This window comes from Protobothrops mucrosquamatus, unplaced genomic scaffold (genome assembly GCF_001527695.2).
Source record: "Protobothrops mucrosquamatus isolate PMUCROS unplaced genomic scaffold, P.Mucros_1.0 scaffold267, whole genome shotgun sequence".
Classification (NCBI taxonomy): domain Eukaryota; kingdom Metazoa; phylum Chordata; class Lepidosauria; order Squamata; family Viperidae; genus Protobothrops; species Protobothrops mucrosquamatus.
Window position 1 is genome coordinate 145,351 of NW_015386612.1, and position 13,851 is coordinate 159,201.

The window sequence follows — 13,851 nt, forward strand, 5'->3', positions numbered from 1 at the left end:
AAAAGCTGTAGGCAAAAGAAGAAATGGGCAGAGAATGGGCAACCACTTTACCCATTTAAAACAAAAGCTAAACCAGATATTGCCTTTGCATTTAAAGTGCGCTTAAAAAATGCAGTAGTTGCTCCTTAGGGCAGGGGCTGATAATTAATAGGACTGCAGCTCTTTGGAAAGGAATATTTCATTCCTCACCTGCTATGGCTGCAGGAATATAGCCCCCCCCCCCAATGCTGGTATCTACGTTGAAGTAATATGCAATGTGGCATTACCTCCTGTTGCATTATCAGCTTCTTTCTCCCTTTCAGTTGAGGAAAGTGTTAAAGAAGACAATCTCTCCCTGCCTGCTATCACCCCAGAAGTTATCAACCTTTCCCCCCATTCTCAATGAATGCCATTTGCATTTTTCAACATGCACTTTACCTTCAAAACTATTCAATTGCTCTAGATGTGAGGGGCAATAATATCCTTGGAGAACATGTGATTTCATGGGGAGAACGTGGTAAAGCCTGAGCTGCTGTGATCATCACCTTGAGAGAAAGTGTCTTTCCTGGGTCTTGATCTCGTGAAGATTAATCAAGCACTGGTGGAAGCTATCTACCATCCAACACTGGAGAAAAAACGAAAAGCAGAAACCAAACTGTGCTCATAGCACAATGAACCTTCCCAATGTGCATTGAAGGGTGGTAGGTAGGCAAAATGACACCTTCTTTTCAGAGCAAACATGGGCCAAGAGCAGGTGTTCCTTCTCTTATTTATTCAACTGCCTGCCGCAAGAGGTTCATCTCAGGCAAGAAGCCTGAGATATTCTTTTGGGATCATAGAGCACACTTATGCCATGTGCAATTTGTGCAAGAGCATCCAAAATTCATTTAACCATGCAAAGAAATGTTTCCTTCCAGTATTATAAATCATTTGCAAGTAACCACCTATCTGTTTCAGTGAGACTGTACAATAAATAAATAACCTGGAATTAGAATTGGATACTAGATCCACTCTGTTTATCTTCTTAGCATTTGCCTTACCAGGGTCTTTTTATTCTTGATGTATGGCACACTTGCTTTTTCCAAGCAGAAAAATCTTTAAAGCTGATCCTTTAAAGCTGGATTTATAGGTATTGAAATAGCTGTTTGATTACTATTCTCCCCAGACCCACCTTGGCACCTTCACTGCACAGTAACTCTATTACTTTTAAATTAGCCTTCCCTCCAACGGGCTGTTCACACTGTCATGCTGCCTCAGGACTTGGAGCGTCATGACCCCAATAAAATGCAGATAGCACCAGGTTAGAAAAGAGTGTTTCAGGTTGACATGAACTAGAGGCTTCTCCAAGTCCCAGCCTGTAGCATTCTAAAAGTTACTTGATTAGAGTTTGTAATGGTCTGTGAAAATAATTTTGAGAAAGAAAAGAAAAGCAACAATCAAGGCAATGATCAGATAAGGAAAGCCCTGTCCCAAAGCATAAATATAATTTATAAAGCATCTCAGGCTGGACCCTTCCTCATTCTCTTTAGGATCGAGTCAGAGAGAGGGGAAGTAGTAGTAAGATTCTGTTATGGTAATATGTAGTCTGGTTGTCTTACAGGTTTGAAGAAGACACACTGTTCTGCAGTTCATCTGTGAATACTGAGCTGGTTCTGTGGTCTCAGTCTGGAAGCAAAGAGTCTGGCACAATGGTGGCACTGGAAGTCCATTGTTTCAATAACTTTGGATGTTAATTTGTGATGGCACTCATAATTTTCCACCAGTTTTTAACCGGCTTTGTTGTCTTCAAAGCTGATATAGGCTTCAAAGTAAAGGGATCGCCAGTGAGTCCTCTCTACAGCTGCACATTTAGTTCCCTTGGCTGGATGTTACAGTGGTATATGGTTTCCTTCCTAGTGACTTTGTAGCACTTGGGTGGACAATCTAAGTTCTCTTTCTAGTCTCTAGTTCACCATAAAGCAACTGGTGAGCCATACAATGGTCTCCGTTGTAATGACATGTCCCACTTATTGCATCTGGGTAATCAGGGATTCAATGCTGGTGGGCTCCATGTGATCAAAGACACAGTATTGCCCATGAATACCAAGGATGGAGTGGAGGGTCTGCATGTGAAATTTCTCTAGTTGTTTGATAAGACCTTAGAAGACTCACATCCATATAGGGGATAAACACAACTCTAGCTTTTCTGCTTTGTGAAGATAGAAATGTTGTGTTGATTAACACTGCCCTGCTGATCAGTGAGAGTGAGTGAATTTATCATCTGTCTGTCTGTCTGTCTGTCTGTCTGTCTGTCTGTCTGTCTGTCTGTCTGTCTGTCTGTCTGTCTGTCTGTCTGTCTGTCTATCTATCTATCTATCTATCTATTTTTGTGTGCCAGGAGTATATTTTAATAACTTTATGGAGGCACTTTGTCTTGCTTATGCCTATACCATTTTGCTTATCCATGGACCTTTTCAGCTTTTCCCAAGGCATCAAGGAAACTCCTTCTAAGTTCACCTTGTATCTCTCCTCCATCCCTTGACTTGTGAACTGAACTATTTTTGAAATCAGGTTTAGTGCTCTTCCAAAACACCAACACTCTTCTGCTCAGAAATAACCCTACTCACAGATCTTAGGTATTGAGCTCCTCCATCCCTGTGGCTGGTTACTCAAGCAACCTGAAAGGGGCTAACCTCTTTATCCCATACACATTTGCCACACAGCAACACTCAGGTTTTGAACATGGCCTTACTAATCTCGAACCCAGCATCCTAAGCACGGGAGCCACCAGGCTCCTCCTGTCTTCACATTCCTTCCTTCCATTCCATATTAGTTGAAGGAGTAGTGAAGAGCATATTTACATAGACAGCAGGCTGTTCCCTAAGAAAATACTAGTAGATGCAAGACTGCAGAAAACTTTATAAGACATATAATATGTTATTCAGTTTATGACTGATGGCTTGTTGTTCTCAAATAATTAGAAAAATCTAATAGATTAGAGAAATCCTGGCTGATTGCTGTCTCCAGAGCAAATATATAGCTTCCACTGCAAGAAGTAGATGCTTTCTGATGGACTCAGAATAATCCTTTAAACGTAAGTCAGATGAAAAGGATTTGTTGTAATGCTTTTATGTAATATTTATTGAATTTCTAAAGCATAAGCTCTAAGAAAATATATCTTGCTGAAACAGATTACAATCTAATATAGTCATAAAAAAGCAGTATTCAGCTAGAGTTTTCACCACCTAGTAACTTAACTGAGAAGGGAAAAGATTCATGGTTGTCCTTTGATTAGTTTGTTCTATTTCTTAGCTAATGTCTGTAAAGGGCAAGGGATGATCTACAATCCTTTATCTCAGTAATGAACTGATGGGAGCCATAGAGACCATGCAATAGGATCTATGGTTTGGGGAACGGTGTTTAAGATACTGCAGGTGCTCCTTTGTGGCTAGGAATCTGGAGAACAGCCACAAGTATCTTGAAGACTCAAAAAGAAATAAGGGCACCTTTCAACCCCCGTCACAGGACAACATATATCAGGTTACAGGTGTAACAATACATCTCTTCTTAAACCTTACCTGAAATAATTATCAGGGTTCCTTGTGGGCAAACAAATACTATTTATTATAAAAATGGGAGCAAATGGGATTTGTTCCTACTTGCTTCATTATATGGAATAGTTAACCCTAAACTTAGAAATAGTAACTAGAGAAAGATTCAAACCCTATTTTTTTAATGGGACTGTGTAGAAGAAAATGGGGATTATTTATAGGATTGTATTTGATGCAGCTAGTGCTTTCAGATTATTCTTTATCTACTAAAAAAGATCTGGAGGAAATTCTGGGTAAAATTACACATAACTGATTGCCATTTTTTTTAAATTAAGGAGATGAAGAATCAGTTGTTGGTGTGAAAGGTTTTCTATTTTATTATTAAGTTACAATTTCAATATGTTCTGAGTAATGTGTCCCATTTTACTGTATTTCTGAATAAATAGTAATGATGCTTGGCTAAGAATTAAACATTTATTTGCCAAGAAAGACATCTACCACATCACATTCCTTGGCAAGTTCAGCTTGTCAATATTGCCTTTGAGGTGATTGGCATAACAGTGAAGAAAAGTCCTATTTTAGTGCAGCATCAATATATTTGGAAGCACTGGTGATAATTTAACCCAGTGAATTAGTCTATCTCTAGCTACAGCAGTGATCTTCTGCACATGGATAAGACAAGGGAAGACGGGATGAAAGGGCCAATTTGCCCAATTTATATAAATGAAAGTGTTTTGTAAAATGGACAGATTCCATCTATGTGAATGCAGGCCTATACTGATCATGTAGGTGCTAGATTTTAGGAAAAGCTACAGGGCTCATAAGAGTTGCTGAATCAAATTAACCAATTAATCTTAATTCCTTGTTATCTTCTGACCCAAACTTCCCAACAATTCCAAACACTATCATTATAAGATGGTGCCATGAAAAACTATTTTGACTTGAACTGTGGTAGCCCCAAATAAAGACGTGTTTTAAAATTATTATGCATTATTATTATTAATTTATTTTGCAACAGGGTTATCGCTCTGATAGCAAAACAAAACCTGTGATTGTTCAGGTAATTTCCTGAACTTTTTTGTGTGGTTCTCATTCAAGTCCCTTTCTGATCAGGCATTGCTCATCTGCAATTAATATAATTTTAAAAGACCAATATAAAACTAAACACATCTCCAAAGATATTGAAACATTAATTCTTAAAATAATTTTTAAACCATATTTTGTTATGTTTAAATCCTCCACTGAAACATTAGGCACAGTTACAAAATAATCCCACTAGCATTTAGAAGCATAGTTTCATGTGTGATCCCTCTAGGGAAATTAAGCCATTGTGGCAACTACTGTATGTTCTAAAAATGTGAACGGCCTACTTGGCATTTGTTGTTCATCATGCAAACCCTATTGTCTCTCTCATAAAACATAGATTGAAAATTGAAAATTTTCTAGGAAGAAGTCAGAGAGAAATTCCACCTAACTACTGTGATCAATTTGAACAGGACTTTGTCAACAAAAAAGTCTCCATTCAAGGACAGAATCTTTGAAGGTGAATAGAGTATATTGTTGCCATATTATTTAGGATTCCTCTTGGCCTGTGAACTCTTGATGAATAGATAGAGCACTAAGCAGTTCTTGGTGCTCTCTGGGCTTGCTTGATTTCTTGCAGACTTTCATTACCCAAACTAGGTAACATTATCAGTGCTAGTAAGGAGTGCTGTGTAGTTTGTCTTCTGTTTGTCTGTAGTTTGGACCTCTGGCAATTATGAGGCGTGTGGGGAGTAATTACTACACCTGGATCTGTGACTGTTAATACCTCACTGCATCCTTTTCTGAAGAGGCCATAAAGTGGTCTCCACCCTACCCTTCTGGGGCAAAGTTGTTGAGACAACAGTGTAAGATCCCTATGTAGCATCTTAGAAGAAACAGATTATTGCATCTTTTTTCCATCATGCGAATGAGTTGCTTTGGTCTCTCTCCTGGATTAGCTTTGTTGGGACTGAATGGAGGTTATGCACCTCTCCTAGTCCTTTTAAACCTTCAAGTCCTTTTAAACCTCTCTGCCGCTTTTAATACTATCAGTCACAGTAGGTTGTATGAGGTTGGAAACTGGAAGTAGTGTTGTTCAAGTCTGTCTTCAGTAGATGGTTCTAGTCCAATGTGGTAGTGATATGAGGTTGGAATTAATTATCATCTGTATGCTGATGATTCATAATTCATACATCACACTCCAATCTCTGTGCCAAGAGATTGTAAGGTTCTTCAGGGTCTCTCCACTGATACTAGTGGTATCTCTAGATAAGTAAGTACTAATTATGAAGCAGCAGGTTCGCAATTTGGGAGACATTCTGGATTTATAACCCCTGTTTGAACAGTAGATGGAAGCCATGGCTGAAAGAATTTTTACCCAGCTTTAGCTGGTGCACAAACTGCAGCCTTAATTAACTAGGGTAAAGAGGACCTAACTGGTACCCTGATTACAGCGCTACCTGGATAAACTATACTTTACGAGGGGCTGCCTTAAAAGACTATTCTCAAATTTCAGTAGTTTTAGATTAGGCTAAAACGCACTAGCTTGTTTGTGAATAAGTGTATTGTGTGAACACAGCTATTCAGTAATTTCAGGTTTCAAAATCACAGAAGTTATTCAATTCATTTAAGAAGAATTAATAAGATGGCATAGAAGAAAATAAAGCAAAGAGCTTCTAGCTACACTTACAAGAATTCCTAAGCTAATGTTTGTATTTCGCATAAAATATACACTATCTGGGGTAAAGAGAGATAAATGACGCCCATTCAGAGATAGAAATGAACAAGTAGAGTATTTCAGAGCAAATGAAGATAAAAGCTGTATTAGGCAATGTCCTAGGCAAATGTCCCCATTTAGGTTGTGTTCCAGAAGAAGCACTGAGTCAGGAGGAAGTGGGAAGTCATCTAGTTAAGATATATTAATATATTTGTGAGAAGTTTGATGTAAGTTGAGCATTCTAGGAGATGAATTAGGATTATGTAGGAAAGAGAAGAGCCATGGAGAACTATGAATCTAGGTGCAATGCTAAATGCTTCCTCACTATAATTCATATCTCTCTCTCTCTCTCTCTCTCTCTCTCTCTCTCTCTCTCTCTCTCTCTCTCTCTCTCTCCACCCTCCCTCCCTCCCTCTGTCTCTCTGTCCCCATGCACTATGATCAATCTGTTTATTTGTCTGCTGAAGTCTCTGTGGGACAATTTTGATTGTGTTAACTATTCCTGGACTAGAAATAGTGAACTCACAAAAATATGATTTTATTATGTGGGAAGAAAGGCCAACTAAGGCCAGGTGGAAATGGACATGGAGTAAGAGTAGCAGTCCACAGAGCTGGCCCTCTTCAACATGAGTAGGAGTACCACAAAGCCAAAGAATATACTGGTAGGTCTATGATGTTGACATTGGATTGCTTGGAAATGTGACATCTTGAAATGTATGGAATTCTTACTTTTATATCAATGTAATGAAAATTAGATAACACTATAAATGACTAGGATGATGGGAATAGTGCTCTAAGCAGGAAATTCTGCAAGCCTGAGAAACCAGAGTTACGGATTTCTAAGAAAAAGAAGAGCTGAATAATAGTTCAGCTCTCTTCTCTTCTGCCCTACAGTCTATGTATATTTCACAAAAGTCAATAAAGCACAGAAATCACCCCTTGCTGAATCAAACCCTCGATTCATTTAGCTCAGTGTTACCCATACTAAGTTTCTAGAAATGATGCCTTTCAATTCCTCTTGACATTCCCTATTCTAACAGCAAACCTTCCATTGCATTAACAATTGATTGGTTGAACTGCAGGCAAGCAACAGGGAAATAATGGAAGAGTTGTCACTGCAATGCAGAAGGGCTAGGAGAAATAATGAGACAGCATTTCTGAAGATAACTGCAGAAAAGAAAAAAGGGTACAGTAGACTGAAAAGCTGAGCTGATTGGCTAATTCATGGCCACCCAAGACCCCATTCCAACATTGACCCTGCAGGGTAAAAGGCTGCCAAGAGGACAAACACTAAAGGGGACTACTTGAGTTCTGTCATCAGGGCAAGAGGTTGAATCAAAAAATATAATGGTAAATGGGAATGATCTTGGGACACAAGGATGAGCTGTAGAGTGGACAACTGGCATATAAAAAATGTCTCCATCCACAAAAAAGGAGGAGTAGGTATGGGAAGTATTTCAGACAAGATCTTCCCTAATTTTCCAGAAAGTAAAAGAAATCAAGTATCCCACCTTCATAGAAGAGAATGGTACTCCCCATTCCAGGAGAAGGCTCCACCTCTTAAGAACTGCACCATCTGTCTGCCAGACATTGTTGTCATAAACTAAGGAACAGATTGAAATCTAGATTGCAGCTGCAGGCACAAGACTGGAGATCTAAGTACAGATGTGCTTTGAGAGTGGTCCTCTGAACTTTCAGACTGGAGATCTAAGTACAGATGTGCTTTGAGAGTGGTCCTCTGAACTTTCTGGGAAGAGTATTATACTCTTATCTGGAGATCCTGAGAAGATTGGATCTGAACTGTGATCCTTCCCTTTTGAGCCAATAATAAGGAGATGTTCCAACCCCAGTCACTGAACTTCTGGAGTTTGGAGGTCATTGTCCAAAAATATTTAGTGTATTATTTACACTTAATATTATTAGAAATATTTTACTTAGTGTGCCTCCAATAATTAGAAAATGATAGTGAAAACAACACAATGCCTTAATTCACCCAGGATATGGTTTCTCTGCTCATTTAAAGGCAGCTTAGATAATATCGAAATTCAGGGTTTTTCTTTACCATCTTTTTTTATCTTCCATTTTTCTCCTACAGCTTATTTCTTTGAACATTTACCTGGAAGTCACAGTGAGTGATGTCAAGATTTGCAGCCAAAAAGCTCACTGACACTTTCACTGTCACCGCTGAGGGTGTTAAAGAAAGGATTAAAATAGCATTGAGGGAATAATGAATATTTCATGAATGTGTACTCTGTTTATATTTTAAACTGAATCCAGATTCACTATTTGTTTGTAGAACAAACAGCTGGAAATAATTGTTTGTTTGTGTATACATGTTCGTGTATATTAGAGGACAACAGTTTTATCTTTGTTTCTTATAGATTAAATATTATCTGTAATTTGAAATGCACCATGTTTTGAAAACTTAAATGCAAATGAACTGCATAGTGTCACTGCAGTTGCCAGGCAACTAAAAGTGGCCTTTGCAGTGGAAAAGTCAATTATCAATAAATGTTGGTATAATGCTCCAGATGTGGTAATAAATTGTATGATTTTTCACATGAAGGAAACATTCCTGTATGATTGCTTTGTCTCTGAACCTTTTCACACATTATTTTTTTAATGCATTGGTGCCTTTGATCAAGACAATGTTATCTTTATGAAGTTTTATTTTTCAATGGCAGTTGATTGGCTATTTTGAAGTTTAAAATATAGTACTGGAGTACATGAGCTTTATTAGGGAATAAAAATGTTGGTAATTCCAGCATGATTAAAGAAAAATCTTTTAGGAATCATTTCTTGTGAATTGATTCTACTATTCTGAATTATCTCTAACTTTACCAGTTTTAAAAATATATTCCATCATTATCCTGCCCACTGTGTAAAGTAGCTATAATGCAAATGCTAAATATTGCAAGTGTCCATAATGTAATCTGTAAAAAACTGGTGATAATATTAAAATCCATTTTCAGATGCACTAAAGAAATACATAGAGTCATTTGTGAATCATTTATGTGAGAAAATTATTCCTGGGACAATTTAATGTTGGCTCTCTATATTTTATACTGAAGCAGTTGTCATGCTGATAAGAGTCCTCCATCCCTGACAATGGATGCTTCTTCAGTGCTTGAAAAGGTGAATTTTTACTCTGTCATGCAAAAACATTCCCTTTCATCTCATCTATCAAGTTTCATTCAATTCAATGAAAAAGAATTTGCTTCTCTTTTCCCCTCTCTCTCCCTCTAGTATCAGTGAAATTATTATGGCTATAATATGGGGGGAGGGGGTGCACTTGCATGACAGCCAAAGTTTATGTGTGAATGTGTTTAATTCCCAAGAAAGACATAATTTAATCTCCTAATGGACTTTAGTCTGGGCATTCAAGGGAAATGCTAGGGTGATAGGACTATGGGACAAAGCATCTCCACTATTTTGAAAGGAACACTTTTTCTTTTCTACCTAAGATAAGGTGGAAAATGGAAGAAAGAAAATGGGGAAGAAAATGTTTGAGAAATTCCAAAGCAAATTTCAGTTTGGCATTAGTTTTATCATCCTATGTCCTAGGATACAAAAGAAAAATGTCCTGCCTGCTGGAACAACTGAATGATTCTATTTTCTACATTACAGACTTTCAGATCCTATTGGAAAAATTGAATAATTTTATTTTATATGTTACAGACTTTTAGATACTTGAAGATGGCTATCATACTTCTATTTCTCTTCTCTAGGCTAAATATACACAATACCTCTAATGATCCCTCATATTTATTTTTTCTTTCCAGGCCCTAGCATATTGGCTGCTAACTTCTGGATACACTCCAATCCATCTATGTTCTTCCTAAAATATGGTAACAGAAATGGACACAGTAATCTAGTGGTAGCATGACCAACACAGCATAGAAAAGAATTACAGTAGTCCTCCGCCTACAACCACAATTGAGTCCCAAATTTCTGTTGCTGAGACATTTGTTAAGTTTTGCCACATTTTATAACCTTTCTTGCCATAATTGTTAAGTGAATCATTGCAGTTGTTAAGTTAGTAACACGGTTACTAAGTGAATCTGGCTTTCCCCATTGACTTTGTCAGGAAGTCACAAAAGTTAATCATATGACCCCAGGACACTGCAATTATCATAAATATAAGCCAGTTGCTAAGCATCTGAAATTTGATCACCTGACCATGGGGATGCTGCCACGGGGATGTGAAAAATAATCATGTCACTTTTTTCAGTACTGTTGTAACTTTTAACAGTCACTAAACAAACTGTTGTAAGTCGAGGACCACCTGTATTATTTCTCTTGATTTTAAATAGTGTGACATAACCGGGAACAATTAAATAAAAAAGGCAGACAAAACCGTTAAGCAAATTAAAAAAATGTTTTGGCAACAAAGGAAAAGTATTATACAAGGAGCCTCAGTTAGAGGTTGGAGGCTGTGCTGGATAAAATGATAATGAAATGATTTAAGGTGAAACTAAAGCAAGGAAATGCTAGAAGGAATATTTTAGAACTTGTATGGCATTGTAATATGTCAAAGAATGGAAGTTGAAATAATTATTTAAAATCTGAAAGCTACAGGTGCAGATGGTGTAACTGAAGAAATATTAAAATATGATCCTAGAAGTTTTTGAAGTGGCTAAGCTGCTTATAGGATGTAAATGACTGCACCTATGACTGACAATTGAAAGAACACCATTACTATTCCCATTTACAAAGGGAAAGAAGGGGGAATGGAAAAAAAGTACAGAAATAATAGTTCATTATATGCCTGGCAAGGCAGAATTCTGATCAAAACACTTTCAGTAATTACCATTACTCCAAGATCTCTCAGTCATTGTTAGCTCTAATCCCATTAGTTTGGATGAGTAGTTAGGATTTTTGACAAGTGAAAATGGTTGTGCATTGTATGGTTCTGACTATTCTGTAATTTGTGAGAGCTGGGTCAGGAAAAACTTAAAAAGTACATTGAATGGTAAAATAAGAGATAAGAGTTGAATTTAAAGAACAACAGGCAATATATGAAGTGATGTGTGGACATGATAGAACCAAGAATACATTGCAAAGATACAAAAGTGTAGAGAAGCATAGGAAATGATATTAGTGTAAAGTAGACTAAATTCTATTTTTGCCTTTTCTCTTATGCTTTTACATTTGTTTACTCATTCTTCCTTCCTCCTTTTCTGAACTGAACATTATGCAGTTTAATGCTCAGTATAATTTGGCAGGATAGTAGAAGTTTGAATATGTTCATGATAGCTTTGGTACTATAAATTACTGTATATCCATGTCCATGTGTGCATTTATCATTAAGGGCTTTTTAACTCATTTCAAAAAACTTGGGAGTTGTTTTGATGGAAGCAGGTAAGTTGCTTGCTACTTGTGATATGCTGCTAAGATTTTACATTGTTTATGCATGTTTTGCACTTCTTAAGTTTTTCAATAAGTTTTTTTTAATCTGTACCACATGGGACTATGGCTCTAAACATATAAAGAAAGAAATGCCTTTGCTCTGTTTGACAAAGATATACCATATCTATGAAGTACTAGTTAATATTAAACACAAATAGTAATAGTATATGGAGATTGGATGCAAAATAAATGGGTATATGTAACCATAGATCCAGCTTTGTTTTGCATTCCTGATTCCTACTCGCCTAAATGACAAAAATTTCTCTCCTGATCATAATTCCATGTCCAGAGAATGATAAACTTTTATTTTCCCCAAATAACTCAGAGAGTCTCTTACTCAAGCTCTATATTGTTGTGACCGATGGGATGGCACAGATCTCACATTCCTGTTGGTGATTGGAAGTGGCAAAGGAAACATCACTCTTCTTGCTTTTGACTATTTCATCAGGGGAAAGTGCTGATGCCCTAGAATTAATGTGGCATTTGATTTAGGAAGCAACATTTCTAATGATTAAATACAGCTCTGGGATTCAATCAGGTTGAACATTTAGAGGTAAACATTTCAGCCTAATTTTTGTAAAAAATCTAAAATCAATTTCAATGGGAGGCATCTGTCTTTGGTACGAGATAAAATAGACCTTAGCTTTCAAATACAAGTACATGCTCAGTAGAAAATAAAAAATATGAACAAACTGGACAATCATGGTTTAAAATTGTTGTTGTTTTTATAATTTCCCAATAATAAATATTGACTAATGGAATATGTGAAATACATGTTATCACATTGCATGCTGTTGAATTCAAAAATATATATTTGAGTAGTGTAAAAAGAACGATTTGGGCTTCAAATTTTTCAGGGGAAGGCTCTTTATAATTTATTTAAAATGTAAACTTGATACAATTTGATCCTGGATGCTGCGTATGCCTAAACTGGTTATGAAGCTATTCAAACCTGGGTTTCTTACCTCATAGTTTTATCTGAATATGGATCTGAGAATCAATGAATAGGATAGGATAGGATAGGATCTGGAAGGGATATTGGAGGTCTTCTAGTCCAGCTTCCTGCTCAAGCAGGAGAACCTATACCAGGGGTAGGCAACCTTGGCTCTTTTATGTCTCGTGGACTTCAACTCCCAGAATTCCTGAGTCAGTCATGCTGGCTCAGGAATTCTGGGAGTTGAAGTCCACGAGTCATAACAGAACCAAGGTTGCCTACCCCTGACCTATTACCATCTCAGACAAGTGACTGTCCAGTCTTTTCTTTAAAATCTCCGGTGATGGAGCGCCCACGATTTCTGGAGAAAAGCTGTTCCACTGGTTAATTGTCCTCATTGTCAAGAAGTTTCTCCTTAATTGCAGGTTGCTTCTCTCTCTGATCAGTTTCCAACCATTGTTCCTTGTCCTGCCCTCTGGTGCTTTGGTGAATAACGTGACCCCCTCTTCTTGATGGCAGCCCCTTAAATACTGGAATACTGCTATCATGTCTCCTTTATTTCTTCTTTTCTTTAGATAATCTTCCTCTTCCTGCAGTACCTAATGTCGGTGAATGAGATGCTGGATTATTTCTCTTTTCTAATTGCAGGCACCATCTCTCAGCACTGCCTTGCTCTTATGACTGCCTGCCGGTCCCTTTAAAAAAGTGCGGTAGGAGATCCTGCGAAAGAAACCTCAGCTACCGTAGGTGGCAGCATCGAATTGATACCGATATAGAAAGTTAAACGGGGAGTTTCTGATTTGATGCTAAACATCAGAATATATGGTTTTATTATATTTATTTACTTATTGAACATAACCTCACATCTAACGCATAAGACTCCAGGCGGCATAAACAATTAAAACACAAAGCTAAGCAATCTGGAGAATTCAAACACAGCCATTAAAAACCAGTTAAAACCAATTAAAAACTATATTATTATTTACAAACGCACACGCTACATTAGGATCCTATCTACGTGCTAGCAGGCACCAATGGTTGCAAGCGAAGCTCACCCCAAGCAAAACTCTAAAATCATTTTCGATAGGAGGCATCTATCTCTGCGGACAAGATAAAATAAATCTTTAACTTTCAACTAGAAACGCATGTTCTGAACAAACTGTGTTTAAACACAACGGAGCGCGATGCCTTTCCGCAGAAACCCATGACCTTCGTGTTTTCCGATCGGTGTATTTTTTTTTTTTAACCTTGAAGAATTT